Genomic DNA, 16,384 nt, shown 5'->3' on the forward strand with positions numbered 1-16,384 from the left:
GGTAATTCAGAGGATCAGGGACACACGCCACTCGGTGCTCCTCATAGCCCCGCGTTGGGAGAGTCAGAATTGGGCTGTCACAGACAGCCCCGTGGCCCATCCCAGTCAGAGCAGATCTCCTCTCTCAAGCTCGCGGCACGATCTGGCACCCCCATCCACGGCGCTGGGCGCTACATGCATGGGTGATCAACGACTATTCATCGATTTGCCAGAGGGAGTAAGAAACACTATCATACAGGCTAGAGCACCTTCCACGAGAAGGCTCTATGCGTCTAAATGGTCTGTGTTCTCAAAATGGTGCACCGACAAACATCTGGACCCACGGTCATGCGAGGTGCCGTCTTTGCTTGTTTTCCTTCAAGAGATGCTGGACAAGGGCAGGTCCCCCTCCACTCTCAAGGTTTACGTGGCAGCCGTCGCGGCGTTCTCTGAACCCCGACCCGCTCAGTCCCTGGGCAAAGACGAGTTAGTCATCCGCTTCCTCAGGGGAGCTAAGAGGATGAACCCTCCGCGCCCCCCTTCGGTTCCTATCTGGGATCTTTCTATAGTTCTCGAAGCTATGAAGCACCCCCGTTCGAACCGCTCGAGTCTGTGGACCTAAAATACCTCTTGCTCAAAACCGTTTTTCTGACGGCTCTGTCCTCAGTAAAACGCGTGGGGGATCTTCACGCGCTCTCATCTAGCGCCGCGTGTCTTGAGTTTGGACCGAATGATTCTGTTGTCATTCTCAAACCTAGGCATGGCTATGTCCCGAAGGCGATTGGTACCCCGTTCAGGGCTCAGATTATTTCCCTATCGGCTCTGCCTTCATCCGATAGTGAGCGCGACGCCAATCTCCTCTGCCCGGTGCGGGCTCTGAGATTGTACACTACGCGCGCTGCCGCGTTCAGACGCGCTGAGCAGCTTTTCGTGTCGTTTGGGGGACGCACCAAAGGTCTGGCCGCCTCTAAACAGACACTGTCTAGATGGATAGTAGACGCTATCGCCTCTGCTTACGCATCTAAATGCCTGCCCTGCCCTCTGGGCATCAGGGCGCACTCCACTAGAGGCATGGCCTCATCGTGGGCATGGTCCTGTGGAATTTCCATTCATGACATTTGTGTGGCCGCGGGATGGGCCTCCCCGTCCACTTTTGTCAGATTTTACAACTTGGAAGTTCCCGCCTTGCAGGCAAAATTACTAGCTGTCTAACGACCAGCTCCCTAAGAAGCTGCATTACTGGGAGTCCCTCACACAACCGGTTCGCCCCTTGTGCTCTCCTTAAATGCTTATGTATACACTTCATGTGCCCGCTCTGCCGGCCTCATATTACATTCACTCCACGTTAAAAATCCCCCGGTATCACCCTGGGATTCATGAGTGGATTCATAGCGCGCACGGCGTTGACCAGGTGTTCCCGCAGCGTAAGCTAGCTTACGCAATACGAGAGAACCTCTCGTAAGAGAACGAATCGGTTACCTAACGTAACCTCGGTTCTCTCTAGAAGAGGGAACGAGTATTGCGTTCCCGGCCGTGCTTGCGCTACTAGCGTTTCGCTTCACGCTGAAATAAATCAACATATAAGCCTGGGAGAGACTGTTATATACACCATAGCCACGCCCATTCTGGCGGGCCATGATGCAATGAGCGCGTGGGCGCTTCTCATTGGCAGCGGGTTCAGCCCCGCTCTCCCATAGGCTTAAGCAGTTCTCTCTGAGCGAACCAATGAGCTGCTAGCTAGCCTGCTCTAGGTCTGCCGCAGAGGAACTGCGTTGTCAATGGATACAAATTATGAAATAATTTTTTTGGCTTCAAACTCTCAGCAAAGATGAATCTTTCCCGCAGCGTAAGCTAGCTTACGCAATACTCGTTCCCTCTTCTAGAGAGAACCGAGGTTACGTTAGGTAACCGATTCGTTTTATTCACTGAACAATTATGCATTTCAGTCTATCTTTTTCACGTAGGCCTATACAATAACCTCCCACCACCTTTGTTTATTAAGCACTTTAAGTATGTTTAGAATGAAAAAAGAATAAAGCAGCTCTAAGAAAGACAGTGATAAAGTCATTTTTTTTCAGTTGAAATCAGTTCAGTGTTGAGTATTTATAGTTTCAAGTAATTAGTTAGCTGTGTAACGGATGTTTTATCTGTGTATTTTATCGCTGCTGCCACGGAGAATCATGGGAAATGTAGTTTGGCAAACCTGTCACTTCTAAAAGCTAAAAGAACAGAATGTTTGTGATCAAAACAATACAAAAAAATCATACAAACTAAATTGTACTGGCAACATTCACAAATGATTTTCATCAATACCAATTAGTTTGCGCCATTACTCTTTATTTTATAATTTAATTCTGCCTGCATTGACACATTTATATGAGAACCGAACTGAGCTGGACGATGACATCACTGTTTTCTCCAGAGCGGATATATATACAGTATATAAATTAACTAAATTAATGACGTTTTTACACAAAAAATGAACAGAATTCACTTAAGCTGGACTAAGGCGTTATTTTCTTCTAGAAACAAACTGTGTTGCATTATTTTACTGTTATCTCTGTAAAGCTGCTTTGAAACAATCTGCGTTGTAAAAAGCGCTATATAAATAAAGGTGACTTGGACACACTGAGTCAAGACATCCTTCTGTTGCATTTGTATATAGACCAACAAGTGCAGGTGAACTGCAATAATGGATGTACAGTGGATGACTTCCCGTGTTAACACTGTGTTGCAAACCCACTGGCAAATGCAAGGGAAATACTTTGGTCGTCGCAACTGTCTCATCCATGTTTTTTTCGGGGGGGTTTTCCATTGCAAATCAATGCAAGAACAATTGTTTTGACACAATGTCAAGAGTTTCACGATGTAGCCTTTTGATGAATCATTTACAACGTGTATTAAGAAAGCATAGGGAGATTTAAATAGAAATATGGATATTTTGATGTCATTCAGGATTCCTGTGGTAGCTAAGTGAAAATGAAAGGCAGTCACACTACTTTAGTGTGAACCAGAACAAAAATGTTAGGATTTCTCAAACACTGTCTGGTTGCACACAAGCCGGGTCAGCAGTGGCCATGGGCACTTTAAAATGCTTTATTAACATATATAGAGGCAAATATCGTCTGTGTAGTAGAGGAGATCAGGTGTGCTGCGTATGATATGAGCCTGCAATGACAAGGCTTGATATTTATCCCGACAGGCAGGAGTCCCATCAGCCCCTGCAGCCAGGATCATCCACACATATATTACTGTCAATGCCAGGTACAACCTGAAAACTACAAGCACCTTTTGTCACTTGAAAACCTGGACTGTCCCTCCTGGGCTTGTTGATATGAGGCTCAGATCTCATTGACAAAGCATGATGGTTTAAATGCATAATTGAAGTTTTCTTGAACTCTAGAAGTCATATTAGGTAAAATGTGTTGAGTTTTATTGTAGGACGCAGCTGATGGCCTGCAACAATTGACCAAGACAACACAAAATATGCATTTTCCTGAGTTGGGATGTCTTGCTAAAATTGCCTGCCAAATTTTATTATCAGGAGATATGTGGTCATAATTCTGAGATATGTCTGGGAGGAAGCACATTATCTCTAAAGAGATGCATTGTATTTGTCCTTGACCCCAGACTAAGGCAAGAACCTAACAATAGACCGTAGACAACATTTTTAATTGGATTTGAATAAAACAGTCTATGAGTGATAGACGTACAGTCCATTCAATATGTTGTGTTGTTGTGTACTGATCTTCAGCTAACAAAACATTGGAAATACGTAGTTCAAGAAATATTTAATGGATAAGAAACATTGGTAGTGAAAATCGGATGCAACCTAGAAATATTAAAGGAATAGCTCAGCCAAAAATGAGTTTGTGATATTTTGTATATAAAATGAGAGTGCAAAATGTGCAAAATTATATATGCTTTCAAGCATAAATCCCCTCAAATGGCCAACATTTGATGGCCAAAAATTGGACCCCATTGACTTTCACTTAATGGCCAAAAACATATATATCCTCAAATGGCTAATTGAACATTTGTATCAACATCTCACTCCTTTAATCCTTTCCTCTTCCATGTCATGCCTGTCAAGAAGCATCAAACATCATTATTTCATTGACAGATATGCCCCGGTGCAACTTGCCCCCTCCCAGCATCATGTCACCTCCTGCTGTTTGGTGTTTTGTGATGCTAATGTGGCCTGTATTGGAGAGGCGCTGACCTGAGGTGATTATGACGCTGATGTGTGTGGATATAGACGGCACACAGGAGAGAAGAGTTCTGCTGTCCGCAGAGCTCATATATGAATGCATACAAGAGCCCTTCATCATGATGCACTGAGGTGTCTCTTAACACAACTTTGGCTACTTTCAGACTACAGGCAAATGTTGCTATAATCTGATTGTTTTTTTTGCTCATATGTGACTCGACTGATCTCTTTGATTCTGACTAGGACACTTCCATATGTGGCACTAAATCAGAAACAGTTTTGATGTTTTGCAATGCGACCTCATATTGGAATTCATGTGACTTTTACATCACTCTAGTTCAACATTCATCACAATTCTACACTAATGTGAGTCACTCCAAAAGTTATTTGGTCACTCAGTGAATATGGAAGACAGCAGCGAAGTTAGTCAGTAGTACTACACAGCAAAATCCCCAGTGTTAAATTAACACTGAAAAGTGTGGATTATATAAACTCTGAGCAGAGTGTTAAATGAACACTGAAGCAGTGTTAAAGTTAATGAGAAAATTAAGTGAATAATTGAGTGATGATTGAGCATTATTGAAGACACCTGATGTTAACGAGCAGAATCACTGAAGGAGAAAACCGGAAGTTTTAAGTCACCATTATGGTGATTAGTGTTTGCTTTAGTTGGGCTCTTGACCCCCAAATCTTTAACTTTAGATTTTGTTTGGCTGCAGTACGTGAGTTATAACAGCCAGATGAACAAATAGAAAAGGTGATCTGATGGTGATGGATGTGTTTTAACACAATCATTATCACAATCATTAGACCTGAATCACTGAACTCATATAGAGCCTGATTTCTGAGTTAGGTTTACTTTATTAATTATAGCAGCAGTGACCTTGTACAGCATAATATTTTTAACGTTTACAATGTAATCAAAATAATTTTTTTAAAAGTTCCTCTTATACAATTTTTTAAAAAAAATTTTAAGACACACAGACATCAATAATTAGCCTGTGAATCTCAACAATGGTGACAATTATAAAGCATGTGGCAGTGCATTCTAGGTGCCACCAATCAAAACTCATTCATGGCTACCATCATGCATTGCTGCATGAATAAATAATGAGCTTATGTTCAGAGGTGATCTGTTTGTCACCATTGCTGAGATGTATATGCTAATTCTTGATGTTTGTGTGTGCCTACATAAAATATTTTTTCGATTTATTTTTTTTGATCGTTTGGATTTCATTGAAAAGTCTACAAATGGTATGTTCAAAAATGACCGTGCTGCTAAAATCCATAAGGTAAATTTAACTCAGAATTTATGCTCTTGATGAGTTCAGTGATTCAGGTCAATTAATGATTATGTTAAAACACAATCAACACCATCAGATCACCTTTTCTATTTGTTCATCTGGCTGTTATAACTCACATACAGCAGCCAAACAAAATCTAAAGTTAATGATTTAAGGGTCAAGAGCCCAACTAAACCAAGCACTGATCACCATAATGGTGACTTAAAAATTATGCTTTTTTCCTTCAGAGATTCTGCTTGTTAACATCAGGTGTCTTCAATAATGCTCAATCATCACTCAATTATTCACTTAATTATCTCATTAATCTCATTTATCTCAGAGTTTATATAATCCACACTCTTAGTGTTAATTTAACACTCTCAGTGTTAATTTAACACTGGGGATTTTGCTGTGATGACAGTATTACGGTGACAGCTCTATACAAGCACAACTTGGAAAAACTGCATGAGGAAAAACTTTGCTCTATTTCTCCTCAACATTGAGTAGTAAGTAAGAAGTTTTCATGACATGAGCAGAACTGTTCACTCCAGTTTACATGCAATTTTCATTATTCTGATTATTCGCTTATAAGTATGCTTATACTATGCTTATACCACACTCAGATGTACTCACATCATATTCAAAATACATTTTTATGGGCGTACTGGATATAATTCGGCGCCATGATGAACATCGCAATGCCGGGTTTGCCCACGCTGCCGTCGTGTTCTTCGCGCTGTCTGGATGAAGATACGGAGCAGAGACTACGCAGCGAGTTGTGTTGACAGAGTTTAGCGATTTGGAGAAGAGAAAACTTCAGAATAATGTCACATGTGAGAGTTCATTCATGAATGTGTGTGAACAACACACGGCATCCGTGTAGAACCGAGCACATGCGCACTTTGGTCGGAGCGGTAATAGTGCGATTAAAGTGTTTACATGCCTGCTTATTGCGATTAAAATCAGTTTACGCCACGTAGTTTAATGTGATTATGGTTACTACGATTATGAGCTTAATTGCATTAGTTTGATAGAAGTATTGCGTTTACATGAGGTAAAGTTTAATCGCATTATAATCGCATGATGAGGGTGCATGTAAACACACTGAATATCATTGGCCAGAGACAGCCCGTGACATCACTACTGGTGTGACCGGTGAGTATAAGGCGGCGCCTGTAGTACACGTCTTCAATTTCTTTTGTCTTCAGGATCCGCTTGTTTGCGTAAACGTGTGAAGGCGATCACTATGGCATTCAAGCTACAGCCAAGCGTTTCAGGAAGTGTGTGTCTCCGTATCATAAGCTGGGTTTCCATCCAAACGTGAAGCGAATCTTTTCCAAGTTCGCAATAAAAAAACAAAGAAAAAACAAATGCGAATTAGGTGCGTTTCCATCAGCTGGTTCAAGTGGACGACGGTGGTATTGGTAACCTAGTAATCAACAGCAAATAAAACACCCATCAGCGGAAACAGTAGTGATGTGTCGTTCGACTCCTTTAAGTGAACGGTGAGAGTTGGTTCCCTTCTGAGAGCCGTTCCCTTTTTGTATAATATTACAAGACAGAATAATATGATTAACCTTTCCCTGCACTTCTCAGCCACATGTCAAGTAGTCGCATGGGTTTTAATGTGCGCTAAGTCAGAATTTATTCAGCAAATGCGTTTCCATCTCCCATTATTTGCATGAAATCTTTTTCACACAAGTCAAAAACCAACTCAAGCGAGCGTAAAAACTTTTTTTGCGAATTAAGGGTTTTTCTTTGGAAATTTGCCATTTCCATCAATCGTTCCTGATGCGATACTTCAAAATGCGCATAAAAACAGGATAATGGAAACTAGACGACATAGATGACATCTGAGGACACTCACGACTTGTGCGTTATGAGTTTGGGTAAGGAGTGTGTTCGTGTTCAGTTCTCCAGGGGGCTGAATGCACTCATTGTTATGTGATCTTTGTGATGCATTTGCAGACTGACTGTAAGGGGCAGGTAAGCAGCATTTACTTCCTTGTTCTCAAGGGATAGTAGTTAACGTTTGCATGAACACGTTCGGCTCTCAATGGAGTCAAAGGCACTCACAGTGTTTGTGACTCTTCTCGCATTATTCTTTATTTAGTCTGTCATTTGAGCAGAGCATGTTCATCTCTCAAGGGAGTTGAACGTGCTCTTTGTGATGCGCCATAGTGGCAGGCAGGTTCAGTCAAGGAGGTGGTGGGCGGAGCACAGGGAGAGTCTGACAAGATTTCTTTCCCTTTCCGGTCTGCTTTATTACTAATGTGTGAGGCCTAATTCTGAGGAATTAACTACAGAAAGAGAGCAGGAATGTGTGGCTGTTTGATCTGCTCCCCTCCGCTGGCCGGCGTCATCAGCTGTAGGTGCAAAAACATTCCTAGTCATGCACAAGGCCCTTCAGTCCCGAGGTCTTTCGATCTCCAGAATCCGTCAGATCGTTGCTTTTTTGCGAACCCTTCCTTGTCATAAGGCACCTTCAGGAGTGTGTTGGAGTCTTGAAATCCCAAGAAGACATTTGTTTCCGAGCGGTCTCAGCTAGTACTTAGCTGGCTCCTCTTGATGTTATTGTCTTCACGGTTGAGTGTGAGTGAAATCCTTTATAGAAGAGTTTCAGACTCCCCAAGAGAGAGCTGCAGTCTAGAGACCGAATCATACTACAGGATTTACAATGGTTCTAGTTAGCCCTCTGTTAGCTCCCATTGAACATCTAGGATGACCATGGCATGGAGTAGAACCTTCCTGGTCATGGGCAAGGTCCTACGCTCCCTTTAGTGACCTTGTTCTGACTCCAGTAATCATTCCGCTATAAACAGGGACATCGAGTGGGACGGCTCTCTGTGAGCCTCCTATGGTGAAGCTGTCTTTAGTGTAGTGCTGCCACTAACGACTAATTTTCTAACGACTAATCTTTCGACTAATTTTTCGATTAGTCGACTAATCTAAACGACTAATTAAAAAAAAATCAAGTGTTTATTTCGTTGTGTCCATTTTATTTTGAACTCAACTGAAGGGCCAAAACATAAAATGTCACCTGTTCAAAAACATTATGTATTAACAATCTAAGCATTAAGTATCTGCATTTCCATTAGGCTATACCATATTAGTCAGAGTCCTAATCTAATCCTTATCCTCTAATAACAAACATGTATGTATTACTTAAATTAGCTCTTTGTTCTGCCTTAAAAAATGTAGCCTACAGTAAGCTAATAATGATTAGGCTAATTTATGTACATTTCTGAAAAGCATAACTGATAACATCACTCTGAATAGTAAAGTAGATGCAATGCATTTTCTGTGAAAAGCGCTATACAAATAAATTGGAATTGAATTGAAAGAGTCTGGACTAGCCCACTATGAGTCGCGCTGAAAGCAGGCAGGCACGCACGCAGTTATGTAGCTCGCGTTTACACTTGCGTGCATGGCGGGCCCGTGCCGCGGTTCGCGTGAATGTGAAAGCAACACGGACTCGGGAGCGCTTGTTCAGGAAGTTAAGTAACCTGCCCATGCGTTTTAGCTGATTATGATGCATTTAGTTAAATAAAACACATGTAAGGGATGATAGTATTGATGATTTACCTTGGATACGCGAGAGTTGAGTCTGCAGTGTATTCGCGCATTGCGCGTGCAATCAGGGCAACACATTTGGAAATCCACTGTCTCCTCAAAAGAGTCCGTTTGAAAAACACAATATATTGACCCGCGTTCTGTTTTCTATCATGCGCCGTGCACGTTTGCGATGGCATAAGATGCACGCAAACTCAACAGGGTTCGATAAAATTGAGTGTGAAACCAGACCAATGCTGCGGGGGAACAATCGCGCTCGCGCTCGGACTCGGACCGCAGCAAACGAGCCCACTGTGAAAGCTCCGTCACCTGCCTCCGCAATTTTTCATATCAAAGCAGTGAAGGCGGGCGGGAACGTGAAGGAAAATGATAGCAGATAAACCAGCAGGGCGCGCACGGCGCACAGACTGGTGTGTGGAGGTGAATTACAGTGAGCCGTTTGTGACGGGAGACCAAAAATAAATAGCGGTCAATAGTAAAACGACACGTCGACTAAAAAAATTGCCGTCGACTAATTTGCATGGTCGATTACGTCGACTAAGTCGACTAATCGCGGCAGCACTACTTTAGTGTAGACTGTAGTTAGGCCTCCTCTCATTCCATACTAGAGGGTTGTCATGCTGAGGCCTCTGCTCCCCAGAGCTCCGCCTAGATAGTGACATTGAGTTGCATGGCTCTCTGTGAGCTTCCTTGGTGAGGCCTTCTTTAGCACAGAGTGCCTCTCGTTTTAGAGGGTCGTCATGCTGAGGCCTCCGCTCTCTAGTGCTCCGCCCAGACGAGTTGTATGGCTAGGCCTCCTCTCGTTCTAGAGAATCATCATGTTGAAGCCTCCGCTCCCCAGAGCTCCACTTAGATAGCAATATCGAGTTGTGTGGCTGTCTGGAGCCTCCTCGTTATGCCTGACTTTGGCTTAAAGTGTAGTTAGGCCTCCTCTCGGTTTTGTGAGTTGTTATGCTGAGGCCTACACTCGTTAGAGCTCAATTTGTTCATAGTGACAGGCCAGGATCTATATTTATTATCTTTGGCCGTACTCCCTTAAAGGAATTGTAATTGTAATACCAAACCTTTGAGTTCTGCCCGTGGGGCCGAGCCTTATCGTTTGGCCCTGCGGGGAAGGGAGGAAGTTAAGTCAGGACCTTCCTTGTTAGGGTGTGTAGCTTGGGTTGTGGCCGTAGGGAATGACGTCACTTACAGCCCCGCTGATGCATACCTGTAGGATGGGGAACTTTGACTCCGGTAGTTAAACCAGTGGAGTCAGGTGCTAGTCACAGCCAATAGGGCATTTATTCCCCTCAGCATGGTGAAGTGAGTATTTGCTCCCCAAAGTGTCCTAGGATGCAGTGCAAGTTCCCGTTCGAAAGGGAACATCTCGGGTTACAATTGTAACCATGATTCCCTGAGAAGGGGAACAAGACACTGTGTCTCGTTGACATGCTTCAGGCATGCCTGGTCACCTCTCCTTCAGAAAAAAGAAGTTGATGACGTGTACTACAGGTGCCCTCTTATACTCAAGGTCGCAATCTGAATTGTAAAAAGCACAATATAAATACATGTGATTTGACTTGACTTGACCGGTTGTGACATCAAGTCAAGGGCTGTCGCCAGCCAATGACATTGTCATGTTTCGACACGTGCTTGAGGACACAGTATGAGTTCCCTTCTCAGGGAAGCATGGTTGAACCCGAGACGTTTTCTTTGTTACTGTTCTTTTGCACGTGCAAAAAAATAATTTTAAGTAAAAGATTTTTCTATTGGAAAACAAGACAAAATGAAAGCTATTTTAATTATGTTAGCTAGTTTATGAATTCAAACCAGGGTTATAACAGTTATCTAAAACCATTAAAATAAAATGTATTACTTGAAATAAACGTTAACTGCAATAAAACAAAAATGTACACTTATTTTATTTCAGTTCTTAAGGCAACATTTCTCATTTGTTTTACCTTGATGTACTAAAATAACAAAAACTATATATATATAGTTTTTAAATTACAAAAACTTTAAAATGTAACTGAAAATGGAAAATAAAATAAAAACTGAAATAGGTGAATAAGTATCTCAATGATACTAAAAAATCACTGATTCAAACGTGGCCTCATCCAGTCATTTTATAGTTTAGCGTTGTTTGATTACATGGGTGTATTTTTTTTACATTTGTTTACTTGTGTCGGTTGCTGGGTTCTAACCACCCTGATAAAAAAAGTCTTAGGGTTACATATGTAACTTGGTTCTCTGAGGAGGGAACCAGATGCTTCGTCAGTTGCTGACGCTGAATGCCTAGCATACGCCGGTGTCTGAAGCACATGTGAAATCACGTCAATACCATTGGCTATGGAAGTCACATGACATCACTGGCACACTGGCATGACTATAAAAAACCTTAGAGGCTTTGGGTCCTCAGACTACGAGCCGTGATAATTTCTCTATGATCCCTCTTAGGCTTCCTATATTCGCGCTGCTTCGATCCCCGACTCTTCGGAGGGGAGGCGCAGGCAGCCACACTCACCTTATGGACCTTCCTCCAAGTACTTGTGCTGGGCTTAGAAGGGCTTGCGGGGGCTAAAGGACCATGAACTTTTGAAGGCAGTGGACTGAACTCTCGCCTCTGCGAACCTCTTGAATAGCGTATACTGTTTAGCAGTGCAAAAGAGGTCGGAGGGCAAGATCGGAGCATCAAGGAGAAAGGATTTCTCCCTCTCCTTTATCCTGACAGGTTCAACCACAGATGCCTCTCTGTGGCAACCATTGCAGCTATAGAACAGCCGATGACATGCGCTGTCTGCTTGGTGGCACGGCGAGCAAGATCTGTGGCTCTGTGGAGCTCCAGCACTGCCTCTCGAGATTGCCTCCTGGTCCAGGTCCTTCTGAAGGTCGGCCTGGTAGGACTTTAGCAGAGCCATAGTGTGAAGGGTTCCACTGGCCTGACCTGCCGCTGCGTATGACTTGCCCACCAGCCTAGATGTCATCTGGCAATACTTAGAGGGCAAGACTGGAGCCTTCAGAGAAGACGCCATGCTAGGGGAAACATAACCTCTTCAAACCATCTTCGTAAATCCATGTGTAGCGATGTTAACCCTCTATGGTCGGCGGTCGCGCCGGCGATACCAGCTCGCTTTTTTTCTTATCAGTGCAAAAGAGACCAAAAGCTGACCCAGCATGCTCCGCTCCTAACCCAAACAATATCCACAGTACACAGACATGCGGCTTCCTGAAGACAAAGAAGTTGATGACGTTTATTGCAGGTACCCTTTTAAAGTCATGCCGGCACACCAGTGACGTTGTATAACAGCCTACGATTGGCATGATTTCAGACGTGTTTCAGACAATGTCCGACACTGGAGTGGTGGTGGAGACCTTCCCATAGTGTCAACAACTGACTGATTTACTTCAAAAGGGAACTGCGTAGACCAGTCTAAGCTAGTTGGCTGGTCTTAGCTGGTTTAACCTGCTCTAGCTGGTCTCCGATCTTGACCCAGTTGGTGTTTAGCTGGTCTAGTGGGCAGCTGGTCTCCCACAATGATCAGATGATAAGTGCTCAAAAGCTCAATTAAAACCATCATCCGTTCCTTGTATATCAGAATTTGCCATTAAGCAGCTCAGCCCACAGCAAAAATTCACTAGTCTAAAGTTTTATTCTGCATACCAGTATATTAAACACCAAATAGTAAATATTTTACTGTCCCGTCACACTGCACTTTTGCTTTCAAGTGTGGACAAATAAATGTTCTGGAACTGATGAGCAGGACGAGGCCGAGGGCCGTGGGAAAACGGCGCGAGGCCGGTGGTGTGATTGATAATGAGCAACACCTGCACGACGCACCGGTCTCGTATCTCTCACGGAGGAGCGGAGGCATAAAGGAAGAGCGACAACAGTGAAGATTGAGAGAGGAACAGGCCTGGACTTATGTTGTGTTTTATTATATGTGACAGCAGTCGTCCGTGAGGGGCTGCTGTCTTTACTATCATTTTGTATTTGTATATTTTACGTTTATAATTTTTTTTTAATGTTTGCCGGTTCCCGCCTCCTTCCCACAACATTTACTGATTTATTTTACTTTGACAGACAAAACAGCATAGCTACGCTGAACAAGACCAGGTATGAGAGCACATAAATGACCTCATAGCAATGACACTTGGACAAGGGCAGTTAATTACAGGAATACAGACACAAAGAGGCGTGAGGACATTCATCACCACAATACATCCACTCTTTCTGCATCATATCACAGTTTATTAGTCCACGGATGCACTGGCATTTACAAATGACTGCTGCCTATGGAAAACGGCACATTTGCCTATATTGCTGCATACATTTGTGGAGTTTGATTCAGTGTCAAGGAGAGCTGCTCTCCATAGCTGTCGTATTTGTGGAGATTAGTCAGATAAGCACTATTTTATTCAGTTCACTGCTCTTTGACACAGCTATGAACACACATCATAGATCTTGAATGAGGCTGGTGTATGAAAACATATTTGAACCATGTTTAGAATATCTTTGACAAATCGTTGAAGGTTAAAGTGGTAGTTCCAATAAAGAAGATGATATTTAGAAAAATGTTTTTTTTTTGTCGAGTATGGTTTTGAAACCCATTTGACTTTCATTGTATAGACAAAAAACATTAACATTTTTCAAAATATCATATTTTTTTGTTCTGCAGAAGAAAGAAAGTCATACAGGTTTGGAATGACACGAGTGAGCAAATGATCACAGAATTTTCCTTTTTGGGTGAACCATTTTAAATCATAAATAGAGTAAAAGTTTAAGATTGTATGTAGAGTCACATTTTGTTATTGAAATGAATGGCAAAAGTGTCAATCAATACATTCCATTTTCATAAATGTATTTATATTTTGTGGTACTTTTATGCAAAGCATTTAAATATTCCTCATACTTTTCATATTTTCTGGTATAAATGTTTGTGCTACAGATGTGAATGAGATCTCATTAAAACAGAGACTTGTGCTGGACTATTTTAAGCAACCACCTAGAACACCATATAAACCACACAGTAATGTGACCCAGCCATATCTTGGTACCAGAATATCATAGTAGACATGGGAGTGGGACGCCATTTGGGTACATTATAGCAACACCCTAGCAACCAGTTACAGCACCTACCAACACATTAAAGGGGCAGTTCCCCCCAAAAAGGAAAATTCTGTCATCATCACATACTCGCCCTCATGCCGTTCCCAACCCGTAATACTTTCGTTCATCTTCAGAACACAAATGAAGATATTTTTTTTATTCAAGCTTGAGCTTCTGTTTAGAGGACTTTTCTGTTAAACCGCTTGGTTCACATGGATTTATTTTACGATCTCTTTATGAATGTTTCGGGTGAACAGACTTTCAATGGAGGGACAGAAATTTCTCAGGTTTTCTTCATTTGTGTTTCAAAGATGAAAGAAAGTATTTTGGGTTTGGAACGACATGAGGGTGAGTAATTGATAAATAAATGAACAAATATATATTTTTGGGTGAACTAACCCTTTAAGACTGGAATACAACTCACAACTTTTACACAGATTTCCCCCCAACATACAGTCAGAGCAAGACGACACTATAGATGGCTAGCTGGAGTTGACAGACTTTCAGTGGTTCTTCAGATTATAAATTTGGGTAATACTTTACTTGAAGGGGTGTGCATAAGACTGACATGACACCTTCATAATCATGACAGGACACATGTCATGAATATGAATATGAAGGAGGGTTTATGCATGTTTATGACAACTGTCATTAAGTGTCATTCGCTCAATTATGACATTTTTAATGCAAATATGACATTGTTTGAGATGTCTTTGTTATGACAACTTGACATGAACCATACATCATAACCTGTCATAAATATGTCATACACATGTCATAGCAGATTAATTATCAAACTTAAGAAACCACTTAGCTTTATGGGTTAACACTACATTAAACTGTCAGGTGGTTGGTTTTGACATTGGCTGTCATGAGGCATTATAACTGTGTCATGAATATTTTTCTTGACCTCAACTACAGCGCTGGTACACATTGAATTTGTCATTAAAATGTTATAATGGCCTCATGACAGCCAATGTCAAAACCAACCACCTGACAGTTTAATGTAATGTTAACCAATAACGCTAAGTGGTTTCTTAAGTTTGATGATTAATCTGCAATGTCATGTTTATGACACATTTATAACAATTTGTGTTGTCTTAGTAATGTCAAGTTGTCATAACAAAGACACTGACAGGTTATGATGTATTGGTTTATGTCAAGTTGTCATAACAAAGACATCTCAAACAATGTCATATTTGCATTAAAAATGTCATAATTGAGCAAATGACACTTAATGACAGTTGTCATAAACATGCATAAACCCTCCTTCATATTCATGACATGTGTCATGTCATGATTATGAAGGTGTCATGTCAGTCTTATGCACACCCCTTCAAGTAAAGTGTTACCCAAATTTGTCCAGCATTATCAAACATGTTTTCAGAACACATTTAGTTTCTGCATGAGTTTGTTGTGAAATAATGATGCCCAGTTTTTAAAGTTGGCAAAGTGTAAGATGTCTAGTGTTTTAAAATCTGTTCAGATTTTAAAAGTCGTGTAGTGTATTCCAACTAACACTCATGAGCACCCTTGCAACCACTCAAATATTCAAAGGTCACTAGTAAAAGTCTATTAAATATTGAAAATGTTTTTAATTTTAAATGACTAAAGCTGAACTGGGAAATATAGAACAGCTTAAAGTAATAATTAAAGTGAATAATTCACTCCAACTAAATGTCATTAATATAATGTAATGAAAATAAAATAGTGATTGTTTTCTAAAATGACTTTTTAAAATCAAATCAAAGGGTCAGCAAAGGTTCTCTACTGCCTTATTTGGGAAACAATCCCCTCTGTGTTTGTCACAATCAAAAAATGGCAAACTCAGCTGTCCCGTGAGTGTTATTCTGTTATATACAGCGCTGACTGATCCCATGGTCATCAAAAGAGTCCACACAGCGTTTATGATCAGATATGATCTGAGCCATACGGATGCCTCACACAATGCCATAATCACAGTGTTATCAATAGTCGGGTTTGGGCTGATACTTTTAAGCCCTGCTGGAGATTTGGCCGTTGCTCTGTTATTGAATATTTCCATTGTCAGTCCAACAAAAGTGTGATGATCGCAGACAAAATGCTTACACAGGAAATTCTTTCTTTGCATTGTAAACAGTGGTTGATGTCAGCAGTTTTGCACAGAAATATGTGATGATTGGAAAAGCGCTGTTTTGTTCCTCTGTGATGAGTTCTTAGAAAAAGCTGTCCGGCCGGTGGACAGTTCGATGGCTCTTGTGTCACTCTCTG

Source organism: Rhinichthys klamathensis, unplaced genomic scaffold (genome assembly GCF_029890125.1).
Source record: "Rhinichthys klamathensis goyatoka isolate OS25496 unplaced genomic scaffold, OSU_Roscu_1.1 h1tg000033l_1, whole genome shotgun sequence".
Taxonomy (NCBI): Eukaryota; Metazoa; Chordata; class Actinopteri; order Cypriniformes; family Leuciscidae; genus Rhinichthys; species Rhinichthys klamathensis.